This window comes from Oryctolagus cuniculus, chromosome 8 (assembly GCF_964237555.1).
Source record: "Oryctolagus cuniculus chromosome 8, mOryCun1.1, whole genome shotgun sequence".
Lineage (NCBI taxonomy): Eukaryota > Metazoa > Chordata > Mammalia > Lagomorpha > Leporidae > Oryctolagus > Oryctolagus cuniculus.
The window spans coordinates 85,462,454-85,484,008 of record NC_091439.1 but is presented as its reverse complement, the minus strand read 5'-3'; the positions used below and the strand labels follow the sequence as shown (position 1 = coordinate 85,484,008).

The 21,555-nt window shown below is 38.6% G+C and overlaps 1 protein-coding gene and 1 pseudogene across 3 annotated transcripts in view; one reads left to right on the top strand and one right to left on the bottom strand.

The window, feature by feature from the left end:
• CFAP299 (cilia and flagella associated protein 299) overlaps nucleotides 1–21,555 on the top strand; it is a 730,672-nt gene that overhangs the window by 67,653 nt on the left and 641,464 nt on the right. The gene's annotated exons all lie outside the window — the stretch shown is intronic.
• Nucleotides 795–1,692, bottom strand: LOC127483227 (26S proteasome non-ATPase regulatory subunit 4 pseudogene; annotated as a pseudogene).

The window sequence follows — 21,555 nt, the reverse complement described above, 5'->3', positions numbered from 1 at the left end:
CTTTTTTATCTTCAACATTATCTTATTATATTAATACATTTGGAAGCTTTTTTAAAGGATTTATTTTATTTATTTAAAAGGCAAAGTTACACAGAGAGAGAGAGAGCGAGCGAGAGAGAATCTTCCATCTTCTGGTTTACTCCCGGAATGGCTGCAATAGCCATGGATTGGCCAGATGGAAGCCAGGAGCCAGGAGTTTCTTTCGGGTTTTCCACATGGGTGCAGGGGCTACACCCTTGGGCTATCCTCTGCTGCTTTCCCAGGTGCATTAGGAGCTGGATTGAAAGTGGAGTAGCTGAGACTTGAACTGCCGTCCACATGGGATGCCAGTGTCATAGGCTGCAGCTTTACTTACTATGGCCATACTGCTGGCCCCTGGAAGCTTTTTGTGAATGTTAGCTCTTTTAAAAAAGATTAGTAGTTATTAAACACCTGGGATGGTTATCTTTACCTTCTATCTTCAAATAATATTAAACCTCTTCTTGTATGCAAGAGCCTTTTCATGTTTCCAGTCGTTCTTCCCACATGTTGTGCTATCTTGTCATCTATTTTCCTTTTAAGCATGTTACAAATACTGCAAGAAATTGTTAACATTTTCACTTAAATAGTTAATTTATAGTTTATTAAAGATAAGAAAAATTTACTTGTACTTAATTTCGTGTTTTTAACTTCTGGTCATTTTTATTTTTTTTTAAACTTGCCAAGCTTTTTGTAGGTTGTAATGGTTGTAGACAATATTTGTAGCTCTATATCCCACCCCACCCTAGGCAATTGGCCACCCTTTCCTTCTAGTCTCATGGCTTGTCCTCCTCCCTCTTGCCTTTCCTGCCATTCTAGGTGACCAGGGAGGCCAGGGAGCCCATGGCATTTGGAATGGCTTCATTGTTGGGATCCACAGCTGGAAGGTTCTCTAGAACACTTTGAGGGAACTCCAGGTCCTGCAGCACATCGTAATCCCCCTCCTCCATAGCTGATTCAGATGTGTCCATGGCTGAGCTGGCACCAGTGTCTGCTGATTCTGCCTGGCCAAACTCTGTGCCCTGCAGGAACATCTGCATGGCATAGCAGTCAGCTCTGCCTCAGTCACACCACTCAGGTCAGAACCCAGAGCAGTTAAGCTCTTGCTGGCTGAGGGTCATCTTCAGCAAGGCCTCGTCTGAGTCTTCAGCCCCAGCGATGGCAATCACAGCCTCAGCAGCAGAGACCACTGCTGCCTGCTGTGCCTGTTCCTTCAGTGCTGCTGCGGCTCTTCCATACAGACACACAGGACCAGGAGCAGCTCAGGATCACCACCGGGATCCACTCCAAACTCAAAGTCACTGGCACTGAGACCCAACATGGCACTGCCTGCACCAGCCAGAGCTGGAGAGCTGATGAGAGCCTCAGCCAAGCTGGGCCCAGGAGGCACTTTTACCAGATGAGAACCAGTTCCATCTTTGCCATTCAGTGTGTTCACAAAGGCTGTCAGCTTTTCTGTGTTCACTTGATAATGTCAACATTTACTTTCTTCTTCTTGAGGGGTTTAACCAGTTTCACCAGATCCTTTTTGTTGTCCTCTTTGGGGCCCTCAAAGGCAATAATATGCATCTTGTGATTCTTGCCCTGTGGTTGCTTCAGAGTCAGCAAGGCATAGTGCTTTCCAACACCATCTTGCCACCTTCCTTCCTCCTTAGCTGGCTCTCCCATCTTCATTTTTTAAAGGAGATTTATTTGAAAGGCAAAGTGACAGTGTAACAAGGAGGGAAAGAGAGTGAGATTTTCCAACTGCTGGTTCACTACCCAAATGTGAGCCTGTATCAGGCTAAAGCCAGGAGCCTGAATTTCATTCAGGTGTAAAACATTGGTGGCAGGGACCCAAGTACTTAGGTCATCTTCTGCTGCCTTCCCACATGTATTATTTGGAAACTTGGTAGCTGGGGGCTCAAACTAGCACTGTTATATGAGAAGCAGGAGCCCAGCTGCTGGCTTAATAGGCAGAACCACAATGCCTGCCACTGGTCGTTTTCACTTTTTGTGTAGATTTACATCTCCTGTAGAATATTACTTCTAAATGGATAACTAAATAATTATCATAGAACTGACCTTCTAGTAAAGAATTCCCACACCTATCATTTCTTTTATTTATTTATTTGAGAGGTATAGTTACAGACAGAGAGAGCGAGAGACAGAGAGAAGGAGGATGAGATCTTCCATCTACTGGTTCATTTCCCAAATGGCCGCAACTGCCAGGGCTGGGCCAATCCAAAGCCAGAAGCCAGGAGCTTCTTGTGGGACTCCCATGTGGGTTCAGGGGCCCAAGGACTTGGGCCATATTATGTTGCTTTCCTAGGCCATAGCAGAGAGCTGGATCAGAAGAGAAGCAGCCGGGACACAAACCAGCACACGTATGGGATTCTAGCACCGTAGGCCAAGGCTTAGCCTTCTATGACACAGCGCCAGCCCATCCCTATCATTTCCTTACAAAAATATTTGGTCTTTAATTTTGGAAGTTATTTTTGGTGGGTACAGAACTCAGGTTTCTGATCCACTGTGAGCTTTCAACAATCCTTGTACATTGGTGACCTGGTAGGAGGTCTGGACTTCATGTCTCCCCATGCCCTTGCTCCTCCTTCTCTGCAGCAAGTCTCTGTATCTGTCTGTAACCAAAATTTAATGTTAAAGAGTCTGCTGTTTTCATTTTTGCTCTGGTAGGTGACATTTTTTGGTGCATGAGCTTGATAATGATAATTTTTTCTATGCTTTTAACTAGAAAGATAAATAATTCCTACATCTTAGATTTGTGTGCAGTGTATACAAGAGTGATATTTATTACCCTAGTCAATAGAAAGTGTAGTTTAATGAGATCACTTATTCTAACAGCAATAGGTTCCAATTTCTTACAAAATTCCTATATCCAGTTAGGTATATATATATTGTTAGCTGAAATTCTTCTCTATGTCTGGATTACTTATGAGATAATTGATTACATTTCATGTTTATATATTATTTTGTTAGAATTATATTCATGTGGAACTTGTTATTGAAAAATTATTTTCGATGCAACATTTTCCTAATAAGATCTATGTACGAAGATACTGGAAGAATTTGTGACTCATGGAGAGCTATTTTCTTGTGTAATTAAGAGTATGACTAAATGAAAAAATATTTTAAATACACTCACTAGGCCTGAAAATCATATGATATTGGTTAATGTTCACTATTAGCTAGTTGAATATTGTCACCCCACCAAGACTCCACATTGAACTTTTGCCCCTTCCCCTCCTTCTTCCCTTTCTCTTTTGCTTTTTTTCCTTTTCTTCTCTCTCTCTCCACATACACACACACACACACACACCCCTACACTTATAGGAGGGTACTTCAAAAAATTAATGGAAATGAAATTAAGATGTTTACTTTGGTGCAAAAATTCTGAAATCTATACATATTCAGGGTCTTTACAATGTGAAGAATTTATATTATGCAAAAACTAGATATCAATTTCTTTTTTTTTATTATTTGACAGATAGAGTTAGACAGTGAGAGAGAGAGAGACAGAGAGAAAGATCTTCCTTCCTTTGGTTCACCCCCGAAATGGCCACTACGGCTGGAACTATGCCAATTCGAAGCCAGGAGCCAGGTGCTTCTCCTGGTCTCCCATGGGGTGCAGGGCCCAAGCACTTGGGCCATCCGCCACTGCACTCCCAGGCCACAGCAGAGAGCTGGACTGGAAGAAGAGCAACCAGGACTAAAACCTGGCACCCATATGGGATGCTGGTGAGTAAGCGGAGGATTAATCAAGCGAGCCATGGCGCCAGCCCCTAGATAATGATTTCAAAAGTTTTTCACCAAAATAGACATTATTTAATTTCATTTTCACAAGTATTTTGAAGGACTTTCATACATGTATATACATGTAAATGTATATTTCCAACAAGCGAGTAATTACAGATGGTATTGATATTTTCAAGAAACATCATATCTATCTAACCCTTCATCATCTACCTAGCAACAGATATTTTTATATCATTGTTTCTCTGCCAAGTACCTATATAAAAATGTTCACATATGCAGTTAATTCTTATGGAAGAAGTAAGCATCTTCATTGCTTAGTTAAACTTTTTATATTTGCCATATAGCAACCTTTGTCATTTTTAGTTATAGGTCTTACCTTCTTTGAGTTTAAAAGACATTTAAACTGCTTTAAATTAATTTACAAAGAAAACTCTATAAAGAATATAATTATAGTTAATCTAATTAATCAATGTACAACTAAAATTCATGTTTTAAAAAGTTGTAGCCACTTTCTTCATAATGTTATTTAGATTTTAGTTTTTGTTCTTAATTTAGCTGTTTAAAGTTTGTTATTCAATAGTCATTTGACCCTTTGTAGAAAATTTCAAGGATCTGATCTTCTCAGATTCACTCCACTTCCATGTCTCTGCTGCTGCCTCTAACAACAATGAGGGATTATCCATTTCTTTGACTGTTGCACTCTTATTACCTTAGAATATTCCATTTGTTTCTTCAGATATGTGGATGTCTGCTATCTTTCTTGTGTCTTCTCCCTTCTTCTCAATATAATGGATCTTTATCAAAGGACAGAACTTTGGTTTGTGTATTCTGCTTCTCTCACTTTTCACTCACTTTTATGTCTTCTATTAACTTGAGTTGGTTCTTCAGACTTGATTATTCTGGCTCCATGTATTTTTTATTGTTATGTTATCAATCTAGTAATAAAGTTCCTTAAAAATAGCTCTTTTTGTTCTTTCACTGAATCCTGCTTCCTATACAAAAACTACTATTTTTAAATTATGGTAATGATAATAGTTCTAAACATCTTCTAAGTCCACTTGATAGGAAATTCTAGATGGCAATTAACAATGAACTCTTGAGTCTTTTTGCATTTGCTCTTAAATTAATATGTTTTTTCATTCTTTGTGTGCATTCCTAATCCAGTCTTTCTTTAGATTGACTTGTTTTTGGCAATGTCTTACAACACAACTCAATCTGAACATTTTTCATACTTCTTCATGATCATGATGTTGGAAATAGCTTTCAAAACATCTTCCCTCTGTCCCTTCTTCCCTCCACTGGCTTACCTATCTCAGCTATCTATAATGTATCTATAATCTGCAATCCTATAAAGGAACTTGATGAAATTTACAAGGGAAATATGTATATCTTATGTCAACAAGGTTTTAAGAGTGTAGAGAAACATCTGAAGAATGAAGCTGAGGTTAAGGTTAGTGTATAAAATGTTTGCCAGATTTGGGCAGATAATTCAAAGAGGAAAAAATATTTGCATTACAGAATTCATAGCACCCACCTGGAACAACAAATCTATTCAGCAGAGGAAGCATAGATATTTCTGATTGTAAAACCTAAGATTGTTTTCTTCTAAGGTGTCACATAACAACCCAGTTTGACTGAACCACATCAATATGTATATTGATAATACTACCAAGTTTTCAGAAATAGAGAAACTCTCTCTTGCCTTATAGGATTAATACAAAATTTTGCAAATTTTGATGTTATTTTCTTGGCAACCCCCGCAATAGTCTCAAATAAATATTTCCTTACATTTTACAAAGATGTATTTATTTATTTGAAATTCAGAGCAACTTTAAGAGGGGGATACAGAGAGAGGACTTCCACCCCGTTTCACTTCCCTAAATGGCTGCAATGGCCAGGGCTGAGCCAGGCCAAAGCCAGGAGCTAGGAGCTTCATCCTGATTTCCCATGTGGGTGGCAGAGTCCTAAGCACTTGGACCATCTTCTGCTGCTTTTCCCAGGCCATTAGCAGGTAACTGGATTGGAAGCAGAGCAGCCTGAACAGGAACCAACAGTGCCCATATGGAGGCCTGTACTGCAGGTGGCAGCTATACCTGATATGCCACAATGTCAGCTCCCTCTCCTTACCTTTTTAAATAATTTCGACTTTGAACTTAATGACCCTACTAAATTGCTCAATTTTATATATCAAAATTTGTCTTTTATTACTACTCATTAAGCAACTGTATGTTGAGAAATTGTCCTAAATTGATATTATCTGTCAGAGATGTGGATATTTATTCTTTTGTCATTCAGATTGTTCTGTTTTTCCTGGTTCTCTTTCCCTCATTAGAATTCAAAAAGACATGCTTGTCTTTGACTTTCGTCCAAAATGTCTTACCTAACTAGAACTCTGATTTTTCCTGCCCAGATTTACCACACACACAAAAAATCATCTTTTCATCCATTTCTTACAATCTCCTCCTTCACTTCTCAAAGACACTTACACTCATCAAGCATATACATGTGCCCTACTGTCTGTTGACTTGTATTTTCTACTAGTCAGAGATCAGAAGTCTTAACCCTTAGAAAGGATGCCTGATAGAGGTAGGGATATGCTTATATATTCTTATTTTTCAGGTGAGGACTAGCTGAGAATTAAAAGCAGAACTACTCAGCATTTTCTATATTACTCACATATTTTCTTGAATAGTGTTGATATTAAAAAGCCAGTTCTCCCATGTAGGTGACAGGGATCCAAGCACTCGGACCATCTTCCACTGTTTTCCCAGGCACATAAGCAGGAAGCTGTATTGGAAGCAGAGCAGTCAGAACTTGAACCAGTGCCCTGATATCAGATGCTGGAATTGCAGGCAGCAGCTTTACTCTCTGTGTCAAAATGCCAGCCCCCCAGGGTGGTGGTGTTATTGCAAAGACATTGTGAAATGATTACTACAACCAAACTAATGAATATAACCATACCCTCACATAGTTAATATATATATTTTTAGTGGTGAGTACAATTAAAATCCCCTCCTTAGCAAATTTCAGGTATACAATATGAAGGGACTTAAAAAGTTAATTGAAAGTTTGAAATGGAAAGATTAAAATAAAAATATAAACTTTATTTTTCAACATAAGCTCCATCAAGTATAAGCTCATATACCATTGGAGAGCCAGTGTTGTGGTGTAGTGGGTAAGATGGCTGCCTGCACTGCCACCATCCCATACAGGTCCCAATTTTTGTCCTGGCTGCTCCACTTCCAGTCCATCTCCCTGCTAATGGCCTGGAAAAGTAGTGTAAGATAGCCCAATTATTTGGGCCCCTGACATTGATGTGGGAGATCTGAATAAAGCTTTTGGTTTCTGGCTTCAACCTGACTTAGCCCCAGCCATTACAGCCATCTTGAGAGTGAACCAGTGGATGAAAGATCTCTATTTCTGTTTCTCCCTTTCCATTTTTAACTTGACTTTCAAATAAAGAAATCTTTATATAAAAACAGCAAGCATAAAAGATATCCTTGGAAGCAATGCTATCAATCATTTAGTCTATCCCTAAAGAAGTGAGAGTGCTGAGAATTTAAGCATGGTACTACATTCTTCTTTACATTGTTAACTGAAGAAAAATGAGTACCCTTTAAATATTTTTAAGACTAGGAAATAAAAATAAATCAGAAGAAGCCAAACCAGAACTTTAAGTTCTATATCTAATGATTTTCTGTTAAAAGCCTGACAAAACTGCCTTTGGTTGATGAGAGAAATGAATAGAAGCATAGTCATGGTGGAGAAGAACTCTCTGGTGAAAATTTCTGACATTTTTCTGCCAAAACTTTGTCATATTTATTCAAAAGTAGATGTTATTGCATTTGATCTTCTAGAAAGACAATAAGAAAAATACCTTGAGAATCCCAAAAATATGTTCCCACGACCTTTGCTCCTACACATCTGCTACAACCAAACCACTTCTACCACTTGGTAGCCATTGGTTTGCTTGTGCTGTTTTCAGAATTATACTGGTAAAGCCAAGTTTCACCTGCTGTTTCAATTTTTTCAAGAAATGCTTTAGGATCTTCTTTTTTTTTTTTTTTTTTTTTTTTTTTAACAGGCAGAGTTAGACAGTGAGAGAAGCAGAGCGAAAGGTCTTCCTTCCATTGGTTCACCCCCGAAATGGCCACCTGAAGCCAGGAGCCAGGTGCTTCCTCCTGGTCTCCCATGCAGGTGCAGAGCCCAAGCATTTGGGCCATCCTCCACTACCTTCCCGGGCCACAGCAGAGAGCTGGACTGGAAGAGGAGCAACTGGGACAGTACCTGGTGCCCCCAATTGGGACTAGAACCCGTGGTGCTGGCGCTGCAGGCAGAGGATTAGCCTAGTGAGCCATGGCGCCGGCCTAGGATCTTCATCTTAACATGTTTAAAATTTCCACTTACCCGGCACCGCGGCTCACTAAGCTAATCCTCCGCCTTGCGGCGCCGGCACACCGGGGTTCTATTCCCGGTCGGGGTGCCGGATTCTGTCCCCGTTGCCCCTCTTCCAGGCCAGCTCTCTGCTGTGGCCAGGGAGTGCAGTGGAGGATGGCCCAAGTCCTTGGGCCCTGCACCCCATGGGAGACCAGGAGAAGTACCTGGCTCCTGCCATCGGATCAGCGCGGTGCTCTGGCTGCAGCGCGTCAGCTGCGGCGGCCATTGGAGGGTGAACCAACGGCAAAGGAAGACCTTTCTCTCTGTCTCTCTCTCTCACTGTACACTCTGCCTGTCAAAATAATAAGAATAATAATAAAAAATAAAAAAAAAATTTCCACTGAAAGCTCTACTCTTGTCTACAGCTGATCTGGGAACACCAGTTTTGGTATCCATCAAGCAGAAACATTGCTACATTTTAATTTTCAGTTATAGTTGAGTAACTTGACCCATTTGAGATGTCTGGTATTGCTTATTGTTTCTGTTCTGGTAGTCAGTGCTCTTCAACTAGGGCACAAATAATTTTTTTGTTGTAAATTGATGTGAATGTGCTCTTGCTGTGTTATGATGCTTGCGATCTAAGGTAGTCATTATTTTAATTATTATTAATATGACTGTTTGAAAACATGAACTCAGTTTTGAGCTTTTTCTTGTGACATAAGTCAAAATAGAGCCAAGTCGGGAGGCCCATAACTTCACTCAGGCTGATTGATAGCCATATTGACAGCTGTATGCTAATATGAAAATTAGACAGTTTGGGTCCAGGACTTTTCCTTCTGAGGTTGACACCTGGAAGCTAAGATAATAGACCTTTTGTGGCAATAAATACTAATACCTTCAAACTGCCATTTGAAATACATCTTTCTGTGACTCTATTCCCTGTAAAAATTCACTCTGAAAAGGTAATGGCTGCTGGAGGCTCTGTTGAAGTGAAAGGCTCTTTCCTTCATTGCTGTTGGCTTGATGGAAATCTAGAACCATTCAGCATTACCTTGAAGGATGTGTTATTTGGGGAATTTCCCCTGGGATGCATGGTATTTGATTTGTTCCTAGCAGTCTAGGCTTGAGTAATTTTCTTTTAACTATTTTTGCCCATCTTTCCATATATTCCTTTTGCATATTTTTGCTTATTCTGCCTTTGTATGCATTATCATAAACCAATTAATTCAGAAACTGTCTCTTTCGGCTTGTCATTTGATTAACTTTCAAAGGCTATGCTCTTCTTGAAAAAATTATAATCCCTGAGGTTGAAACTGTCCCCAAGTATTAGGAAAACCGGGCCATTGGTCTGTTGCTGTGGGTTTCATCTTCAACATAGTTTTCATCCCTTCTTAAAATAAGTTAATCATTTGTAAACTGCTAATTTCTTGAATTTTTAAAATTTTTATTTATTTGAGAGGGAGAAAGAGCTCTCATCTACTTACTCACTCACTAAATACCCATCATGACTCCCAGCTGGGGCTGAAGCTGGCAACCAGAAATTCAGTCCAGGTCTCTCATGTGGGTGGCAGAAATCCAATCACTTGAGCCATCATCATTGCCTACCAGTATCTGTGTTAGCAGAAAGCTGGTGTCAAGAGTGGAGCCAGGTATCAAAACCAGGTGCTCTGATATGGAGTGTAGGTGTCTGAAGCACTAAGCCCAATGCCTGTCCCTGTAAACTGCTGATTTCTTTGTGAAATTGTTCCCATTAACTTTCCATAAAACATCAGTAATTTCACCATTCTTCCAACCAGGCTTCACTATAAATTCAATGTTTTGAAGCAAGCGCTTCAAGTTGAGCAGAATTCAATATGCTCTGATAAGGGATTGTTTTTCAATTATTTTAACAAGGAAAGTTTTAGTTATCTATTTAGTATGATTCCTTTTTAAAATATAAAGGTAGACTTTTTTTCAGATGTGAGTTAATTTCTTGATTTGAATAACTTACACATTTTAAAAAACATATTTCTTCTCTAGGTGTTAAAAGAATGTATGCCACATACCTGAAACAAGTGACATTGTAGAAATACCATCCTTATAAAATTATGGCAAATTTTGCATTCATTGGATTTTTATGAACTTGCTGTATTATAATTTTTCAGTTTGTTTATCATCTTTCTTTTTGTTTCTTACATGTTGACATATATGTAATTAGTTATATAAACTTTCAAGGGAATAAGTAATTTGATAGTAGACTTATCTGAGTACTTTTTGTGTTTGGTGTAATAATGACTAGTAGTGGTGTTATAATTTCCTGATATGTGCCTGGCACTGGGGAACACTTTACATGTTTTAACTTGTTTAATGCTTACAACCATCTTGGAGGATGTAAGTAGTATTATCTCAGTTTCACAGATGGAGAAACTGAATACATAGAGTTTATGTACAAATTTATACAAACTATAAGGGGCAGAAACAGAGTGAAAACTCAAACAGCTTGGTGTCAGAGGCTGGATTCTGTTGTTTCATGTAATTTAAATATAGCATTAAATGCCATAATGTAGTCTCTACCTTAGACATTATTGCACATAGTCTCAGCCACTTAAATCATATGAGAAAACTGATATTAAGATAAAACTATAAGCACCAAGTACTGCTCGATAATATTGGTCTTGGAAAGGATGCCATGAAATCAAAGTTTATGTTTATCAGAGCCCAAGTAGCCTGCTTAACTCTAAACAGCAGATTGGGCAATGGAGCTTTTTGATGACTAAACATTTTATGTCCTTAATATGTTTACTTTAACACAATATTAAGTCAGTTTTGAAAAGCTGCAGGTGTGTTTGGGTAGCATTGCTCTCTAAGTAGTGAATTTGTTACATTAGCAAAAATGTTTTTGCACCTGGATTTGGACAGTGATAACAAACTTTCTCAGTTCAAGAATAAATTGGGGCTCCATTTAAAATTTTTTCTATGTAAAATATTTGAATTCCAAATAGCTTTGAAAAAGTGCATAGCAATAAATAAATAAAATTTGTTTACATAGGTGGTACAAAGCATTTCCTTTTAGTAGAGATTGTTGTTCTTTGTAACAAGTTAATAATCTTCAAGCAAAGGAAATAATTTGTGGATTCAAAGACTGTTAGAGGTTTAAAAGGATTTTGCTGCTATGATTCTTTTTTTCCTTTTAAAAAACATTTTTATTTATTTAAAAGACTGAGTAACAAAGAGAGACAGAGAGCTCCTCCATCCCCCTGGTTTACTCCCAAATGCCCACAACAGCCTGGTTTGAAGCCAGGACCTGGAACTGAATCCAAGTTTCCCACATGGGTGGTAGAAACCCACATGCTTGAGCTATCACTTTCTGCTTCTCAGGGTGTGCAATAGAAGATAGTCCCAGAACTGGGAACAGTCAGAACTTGAACCCCGGCAACTCTGATATGGGATGTGGGCATCCCGAGTGGTCTCTTCACTGTTGCACCGAATGCCTGCTCCTCTTTCTTTCAATGTTAACTACTGATAGCTCTGATTTATTCTTTTGTGAACATGAAGCTTATTCCTGACATATTCTCTTTCTTCTGGCTATTCTTTCTATATGGAAACCTCCTCTGCTTAATCCGCAATTGTATGGCTGGCTCCTCCTTGTCATTCTGATCTTAGTCTATATGTTACCTCTAAATAGTTGTGACCCAAGACTGTACATCTAAACCAGTCATTCAGTTACTTCATAATGCTTTGCTGTGTTTTCCTTTGAGGACTTTTTGCCTCCTTTATTTCTATTGGTATGGATTGATTAAAATGAGGGTACTTCAAGAAGTTCATGGAAAAATGTAATTAAAAATAAGCTTATCTTAATGCAAAGAAATGCTGAAATCTCTGCATAAGATAAGCTTATTTTGATATAAAGAAGTTCTAAACTCCATGCATAATTTGTCATACTATGCATTTTTATAAATTTTTTGGCAGTCCCTTATATGCATGGATTTCAAAATTTTGCATACCAAAATAAGCTTATCTTTTAATTCAATTTTACATAAACTTTTTGGAGTGCTCTCATATATACAATTCCTTTTTCTTCAACTGCAGATAGGGAGATATCTTCTCTGTGTTCATCTTTGTCTTATTAGAGCTAATCATAGTGCCTGAATATTAGGCTATCAACTACTTGTTGAATAAATGACTTTTTGATTCAAGACTTAAGAATGCCAGGTTGCTATGTGAATTATGAAAAAGGTATTAGGAAAGTGGTTTGTAATTCATTTGGCAACACTATTCATCCATCATTGACAGGGGTCCTAGGGATGGTACCCATGGCCTAGCCTAATAGGTGATTGAGTTTATACACTTTGAAACTATGTTGTTTGATGAAAAATCACATTAACAAAACCTATACCCACATATATCTTTTTAAAACCTACTTGTATTGTAAAATTATGTGCTTTGGTACATAACTCCTACTTAGGCTTGTTGGGTCCATGGTTATATATATATATATATATGCAATATGAAATGTATATTATATTTACAAAAATACATCATTTGAAAATTTTACTTGTATTAAATATACATAATATAAAAGTTACCATCTTAACCATTTTAAAGTATGTAGTTCAATAATGTTAAACTTTTTTATATTGTTATGCAACCAATCTGTATAGCTTATCTTTTTTTTAAAGATTTTATTTATTTATTTGACAGGTAGAGTTACAGACATTGAGAGAGAGAGACAGAGAGAAAGGTCTTCCTTCCGTTGGTTTACTCCCCAAATGGCCACAATGGCCGGAGCTATGCCGATATGAAGCAAGGAGCCAGGAGCTTCCTCCTGGTCTCCCATGCAAGTGTAGGGGCCCAAGCACCCGGGCCATCCTCCACTGCTTTCCCAGGTCATAGCAAAGAGCTGGACTGGAAGAGGAGCAACTGGGACTAGAACTGGCGCCCATATGATGTGCCGGCACCGCAGGTGGAGGATTAACCTAGTATGCCACGGCACCGGCCCCGATCTTCTTCTTCTTTTTTTGAAGATTTCATGTATTTATTATTTATTTGTTATTTGAGAGGTAAAGTTACAGACAGAGAGAGGAAGAGAGTGGGAAAGGTCTTCCATCCACTGGTTCACTGTCCAAATGGCTGCAACAGCCAGAGCTGGGCCAATCTGAAGCCAGGAGCCAGGAGCTTCTTCCGGGTCTACAATGCAGGTGCAGGGGCCCAAGCACTTGGGCTGTCTTCTACTGCTTTCGCAGGCCATAAGCAGAGGGCTGGATCAGAAAAAGAGTAGCTGGGATATGAATCAGTGCCCATATGGGATACTGGTGCCGCAGGTGGAGGCTTAGCCTACTATGCCACAGTGCCAGCCCCAGAGCTTATCTTCTAAAACTGGAACTTTATGTACATTAAAAGCAGTCCCCATGTGCCCATCCCCCAGCTCTTGGCAACCTCTATTCTACTTCCTGTTTCTATGAATTTGACTATGTACCTTGTATAAGTGGAATTATACAGTATTGTCTCTTTTTTGTCACTAGCTTATTGCACTTAGCATAGTGTCCTCCATGTTCATGGATGTTGTAGCATGCATTGCAATTTCTTCCTTTTTAAAACTGAATACTATTCCTCTGTGTGTGTATATACAAACATTATATGTTTGTAAGTATAGATATAACTTTATATATCATATATCCATCAGTGGACAGATAGGTTTCTTCACCTTTGGCTATTGTGAATAATGTTGCTGTGAACATGGATGTACAGAAATGTCGGAGAGCTTGCTTTTAAACTCCTGGATATGCATACCTAGTAGTGGGATTGCCAGATCATATGGTAATTTTAAACTTAATTTTGCGATGAAACATCATATTGTTTCCTATAGAGGATCCATCATTTTACATTCCCATCAACAATGTTTAAGGGTTGCAATTTCTGCAAGTCCTAATGAACACTTGTTACTTCCTGGGTTTTATGTATTTTTTTAAGGTAGCCATTCTGAGGGGTGGGACACATAGGAGTTATATCTTTTAATATATATCATCAAAAATGTCTCTTGGAGGATCTTGGAATTATTCTCGAATTGATATAGGAGGTTTGGATCACTGTTGGAATTTCTGCCTAATGTAACTCTCATCTCTTGCACCTGAGCTGTAGAACTTCTGCAGTAAAAGAAATGCTTGACACTAGCCTACCAGTAATATGGTTTATGTTCTATATCCTTCTGAGCAGACTAAAGCTAAGTATGGCCTATGACAGTCTCAAGAATCCATGCTTGGATGAACCTAAGACTCCTAATGGGAATTATAAAACTCCAACAGTACACTGTGTTTAGCTATGAGTAAATGCTTTGTTTATGTTAAATATCATTTGTTAGGAATATCTGTGCTTTTGCCTTCCTCCTCATGAAATGGGAATGATAACACAGTTCCATTAAGTTCTTGACTATGCATTCATTACTTGATGATCACTTATATAATCAACCTCATATCAGAATATATTTTGTTCTTTCATTTTATAATTTTAGAATAATAAGGGAAAAAAGATAAACACACATTTGTTATATATTACACATTAAGATTGGCTACTTAATGTCTTATTAGTGTTAATAGTGATATTTATATATAAGTTTATGAGCATTTTAATATTTACTTCTACACACATTTAAATTAATAACATTTCAGATGTACTAATTAGCATTCAGCTTATACAAATATTATGAATACAAAATTGTAAAACTTGCTACACAATTTTATAATTTCCTGAAGAACATATTATTTTTCTTCATTTTGGTTCCCTTTTCCAGATCTTGGAAAAGTATTAATTATATTTTTTATTTAGTTATTAGATGTGTCACTGATTGTCATTAATGATATTAACTTACATACTTTTATTATTAGCTCATTGAAAACTATTATATTGGGGTGATATTTTTGATCATATCTACTTCTTAGACTATGTCAAGCCTTAGCTGAAACAACAGCAATACAAACAAAAATGAAAGAAACTAATGTCCTACATAACACCCAATAGGAATGATTTTTGATAGACATAAGAATCTCAGTATGTTGATTCAAGTTTGGTTGGCATTCAGGTTTATGTAACAAACATTGTGTGTGTACTTCCCAAATGTCAAAAGTGTATGTAATCACTCTCATATATTTGATTTGAGATGTCAGAGGCCTAGTCCAACAGACCCCTACTTCTCAGGGAGAGATAGTGTTGGTTGCATTTGTTTTGTGTTTACCAGTGCATGTCAGATTCATACTGCCTCTGTTTGTAATACAAACTGAATATTAGGTATCATTCACACATACCAGGTAATGAAAACCTTTCAATGTCTAATGCTAGTGAAAACTTACACAATATTACCATGTACTTGTTGATTATTATGTGAAAACTACTAATAAGCACATCATGTGGTTCCCATAACTACCTTGAAAGGTAAGGGTCGTATCTCCACTACATAGGTGATGATAATGAGGTATGGAGAAGTTTAGCAACTTACTCAAAAAGAAGCATTTGGTTAGTGGTAGAGGTCTTTGTGTTTCTGAAATCTGTGCATTACCACAGTCACACAGTTTTATAGCAGAGAACATAAACAACAATAGGAACATTTTATGTTACTCTAACTTATTATTCTTTTCTTTCGCCAGAAACCATTTAAATAAATACAACTTTAGGAACATAGTTATTCTTCCCACCATACCTGCCTTCCCACTTGCTCTCCTACTCTTCTTCCTCCTCTCATTCCCATTCTTATTTTTCACTAAAGTCGATTTTTCAATTAACTTCAAACACAGAAGATTAACTCTGTACTAGGTAAAGAGTTCCACAAATAGTTTGAAAAAAAAAAAAAAACTCTTCCTCAACCATTTTTTGATTTCTTCTATGACCCACTCTTCATTCACAAGCATGTTGTTCAGACTCCATGTATTTGCATATGTTGTAGAGATTCTTGAGTTGTTGATTTCCAGCTTCATTCCATGTGGTCAGAGAAGATGCATGGTATGATTTCAATTTTTTTGAATTTGCTGAGACTTGCTTTATGGCCTACTATGTGGTCAATCCCAGAGAAAGATCCATGCACTGGTGAGAAGAATGTGTATTCTGAAACTGAAGGATGGAATGTTCTGTAGATATCTGTTAGGTCCATTTGGTCTATTGTGTCAATTAAGTGTTATTTCCTTGTTGATTTTCTGTCTGGATGATCTGCCCATTGCTGAAAATGGGGTATTGAACTTCCCTATTACTATTGTATGGGAGTATATGTTTCCCTTTAGTTTCATTAACAGTTCTTTTAAATAGCCAGGTACCCTGTAATTAGGTGCATATACATTTATTATAGTCACATGTTCCTGTTTAATTGATCCCTGAATCATTGTGTGGTGCCCTTCTTTGTCTCTTTTAAAAGGTTTTGTGTTAAGTCTATTTTGTCTGATATTAGGATGGCTACACCAGCTCTTTTTTGGTTTGTGCTAGTATGGAATATCTTTTTCCGTCCTTTCACTTTCAGTCTGCAGTTATCTTTGTTGGTGAGATATATTTCTTGTAGACAACAAATAGATTTTTTTTAATCCATTCAGTCAGTCTGTATCTTTTAATTGGAGAGCTGAGGCCATTTACATTTACTGACTATTGATATGTAATGACTTGACCTTGTCATTTTTCCACAAATATTCCTATTGTTTATTTTAGATTTCTTTTGTACTTTTACCTGGCAGATTTTCTGCCTTCACCTTCCTTCATAATGATGACATGTTTCTGTGATTAGCACATCCTTAAGCATCTTTTATAGGGCTGGATGAGTGTGACAAATTTTTTCAATTTCTGTTTGTTATGGAAGGTCTTTATTTCACTTTAATTCATAAATGAGAGCTTTGCAGGGTATAGTATTCTGGATTGATAGTTTTTTTTTCTCTTAAGACATGGAATATAACTCACCATTCTCTCCTAGCCTGTAGGGTTTCTGATGAGAAGTCAGCTGTGAGTTTAATTTGAGATCCTCGGAAAGTTAATTTGACATTTCGCTTGTATACATTTTAGAATCTTTTCTTTATGTTTTACTGTGGAGAGTTTGATCACAATGTGTTGTGGTGAAGATATTTTCTGGTTATGTCTATTAGGAGTTATATATACTTTCTGTACTGAAACATCTGTTTCTTTCTCCAAATTGGGGAAGTTTTCTGTAATTATTTCACTAAAAATGCATCTAATCCATTACTTCTTTCCACACCTTCAGAAACTCCTAAGACATGTATTTTGAATTGTTTGATAGTATCTCATAAATCTCCAGCACTGTTTTTTAGTTTTCTAATTTCTTCTTTTTTTGTGGTCTGACTGTAAGATTTCCAGACATTTCGCTTCTATCTCAAATATTCTTCCTTCTGCCTTACTGAGTCTGTTTTAAGGCTTTCCACTACATTTTTAATTTGATCTATTGAACCTTTCATTTCAAGTTCTCTTTAAAAATCTCAATTTCAGGGCCGGTGCTATGGCGCAGCTGGTTAACGCCCTGACCTGAAGCATCTACATCCCATATGGGTGCTGGTTCTAGTCCCGGCTGCTCCACTTCCTGTCCAGCTCTCTGCTATGGCCTGGAAAGCAGTAGAAGATGGCCCAAGTCCTTGGGTCCCTGCACCCGTGTGGGAGACCTGGAGGAGGCTCCTGGCTCCTGGCTTTGGATCTGCACAGCTCTGGCCGTTGCGGCCAATTGGGGGTTAACCATCAGATGGAAGATCTCTCTCTCTTTCTCTCTCTCTCTGTGTAACTCTGAATTTCAAGTAAAATGAATAAATCTTTTAAAAAATCTGAATTTCATGGGAAAAATGTTCATTCATGTCATGTATGAATTTCTTTGTTTCGTGGATTTGCTTCTGATTTCTTCTAAGTAATCCTACAATCAATATTTTGAATTCCATTTCTGGCATTTCTTCAATTTCTTTTTTTCACATTCTAGTATTGGAGTGTTGTTGTGTTCTTTGAAGACAACATGTTGTCTTCCTCATCCTTGTTTCTTGAATTGCTGTTTTCATTTTTAGGCATTTGTGGAGTACTTGTTGGTTTTTTTTCCCCTTGTGATGGCTTTTAGCTTTGAACTATGCCTCTGTGGATTAGTGAAGTGTCTGCTCTTTCCCTGAATACCCTGAGGAATGTGCTGGTTATGGTCAGGAAGTTCTATTCAGTGCTACAGGATGAGGGGAGTGCCCAAGGTAACATCCAAATTGGGCTTGGTAAATCTCCTTTTTTTTTTTTTAAATCAGAAAGGAGGTTTAATCTGCTCTGTAGTCTCATACTCACCTCCTCTCCTCCAAGGAGACCAATGCCTAGTCAGTAGCCCCAGTGGATATAATATTCACTTGTGCTGCCACAAGAACCACTCAAAAGATCCATGCAGCACCTGGTATGAGCATGGATTCCACAGCAGTGACCCTCACAGGGGAATCACGGGGCCCTTAGCAGGTGGAGCTTCCCACAGTGACTACCCAAAGACCCAGCCACACCCTGCACCCTACTACATAGCCAAAGTGTTTTCACAGTCCCAGCACACAAGGTTCCCACAGTCATGAGCACCTAGTCACCTGCCCCTTGTCAATGCTCGCAGCCAGACTCAGGCATCTCCTCTTGGCTGGTTGCTTGGTGAGCAGACATGAGCTAGCACAGCTGTTACATGTGTCCAAAATGGCACCTGCCCCCTCTCAACTAGTTACAGGACACTGTTGCCAGGTGGTTGGGAGGAGAAATGTGTCCCTGTTTTTCCCCCTTAAGTTGGCAGTCATACTATCCCCCACAGGGCTCCAAGCCAGACTCCCGCCAGGCTCTTTCTGCAGCTTTATCGACAGTTCTGCTGCAGTTTGGCCTCACCTTACTCTTCAAAGCTCGTGCTGAGGCTGTCAACTGCTGGGATCTTGAGTTATGTGCATCCATACCTTCCACATAGATCTACAGTGTCCCTCTAATTCACATAGAGTTTCCTCTTCCATTTTCTCCCTAACTTTCCCTTGATACTATACTCTTTCCACACTTTTTGAAAACTATCTTCTCCTAAACTAGAGCATTAAGCTCCCTCCCTATTCTACCATCTTGGTATCTCTCCTCTAACTTAATATTCTTTTTTTTTTTTTAAAGATTTATTTATTTATTTGAAAGAGCCACACAGAGAGAGGAGAGGCAGAGAGAGAGAGAGAGAGAGAGAGAGAGAGAGAGGTCTTCCATTTGATAGTTCACTCCCCAACCGGCCACAATGGCCGGAACTGCGCTGATCAGGAGCCAGGAGCTTCCTCCAGGTCTCCCACACGGGTGCAGAGGCCGTTCTCTACTGCTTTCCCAGGCCACAGCAGAGAGCTGGATCAGAAGTGGAGCAGCTGGGCCTCAAATCGGCGCCCACATGGGATGCTGGCACTTCAGGCCAGGGCGTTAACCCACTGTGCCACAGCGTTGGCCCCCTAACTTAATATTCATAAAATCAGAGTGACTATGCTGTGATGCCTAACAATAGAGAAATGCAGTCAAGTAAGCAGATGTATTACTAAGGTGAATGCAACAGGATAATTACATATTGCCAGTACGCAGACACTCAATGAATGGAAAGATATATTTAATGAAACCAATAGAACACAGGATAACAAGCACATAGGGAGAACTGCTTGACTCTTCCAGCCAGAGGTGCATCAATTATCTATCATCTTAAAAACGTAGCCTGGAAACTCATGTGAAGATTTGTAGCTACGACATTTGCTAAGCTCACATTTAGGCTGGCGCCGTAGCTCACTAGGCTAATCCTCCACCTGTGGTGCTGGCACCCCAGGTTCTAGTCCCGGTCGAGGTGCCAGTCCAGCTCTCTGCTGTGGCCCGGGAGTGCAGTGGAGGATGGCCCAGGTCCTTGGGCCCTGCACCCGCATGGGAGACCAGGAGAAGCACCTGGCTCCTGGCTTCGGATTGGCACAGTGCGCCCGCCTGCGCCCGCCATAGTGACCACTTGGGGGGTGAACCAACAGAAAAAGGAAGACCTTTCTCTCTGTCTCTCTCTCTCTCTCTCTCTCTCATTGTCTAACTCTGCCTGTCAAAAACAACAAAAAAGCTCACATTTATTATTATATATTTATTAAGCTCATTTATTATTATATATTTATTAAGCTCACGTTTAGTATCATACATTTATTAAGCTCACAGGTGTAGGAGTTGGCTGGCCTTAGTCCTGCTACCGTGGAATGGTGCTTGACCAGGCTTGTTACTGAGTCTGTGATCAGCTGGTGAGTTGACTGAGGCTGTTTGGCTGTGATGGATCAAATCTGCCTCACATGACCTCTTAATCTCAGGCTACCTTGCCTAGGCCTGTTCTCTTGGCAGAGACATGGATCTAACGAAAAAGGACTGGGCTTAGAACTGGCACACAGTCACTTCTGTATGAAACTTTTCATCAAAGTGAGTCAAAGGTCAGCCCAGATTCAAAAGGTGGAGAAGCAAACTCCACTTCTTTATGAGAAAATTTGCAAATTTGCACAGAGTATATATACAGGGAAGTTTGTATAAAAAACTGAGTATAGTGCATTTTTGCAATCACAAAGTAACTAACGTCCTGACTTCTGTATTCAACCTTTTATATAATTTCATTGTATCTGTGTGTTCCTAAATACATATTTTAGTAGTTTTGACTTTACACAGAGATGATATTGCTAGGTTTAATCTTTCAGGACTTACTTTTTTCATGTAATATTTTATTACTAAGAACCATTCATATTTTGTGTTGTGCTATAGCTAGTTTTTGCCATCTGTGTGGCATTTGGTTGGGTGTATCACCATGAAGTCTTTTTTTTTTTTTTTTTTTTTTTTTTTTTTTTTTATAGTTATTGTGGTACAGGGGGCCTGCATTGCAACCGGCTGCTTAACCCATTGCATCACAATGCTTATCCCCGTGTATATATATATTTTTTTTATTTTTTTATTTTTTTATCTTTTATTTAATGAATATAAATTTCCAAAGTACGACTCATGTGTTACAATGGCTTCCCCCCCATACCGTCCCTCCCACCCACAACCCTCCCCTTTCCCACTCCCTCTCCCCTTCCATTCACATCAAGATTCATTTTCGATTATCTTAATATACAGAAGATCAGCTTAGTATACATCAAGTATGGATTTCAACAGTTTGCTCCCACACAGAAACATAAAGTGAAAAATAATAGATGATTTTTTTTTAAATGATGATGAAATCAGAGCAGACCTATTGTCATGTTTAATCCCAGTGAGAGTCAAGTTGGGAATTGATGATTTCTTTCTTTCTTTTTTTTTTTTTTTTTACAGAAAATCAGTTTAGTGTACATTAAGTAAAGATTTCAGTCGTTTGCACCCCCATAGAAACACAAAGTGAAATATACTGTTTGAGTACTCGTTATAGCATTAAGCCTCAGTGTACAGCACGTTAAGGACAGAGATCCTACATGAGGA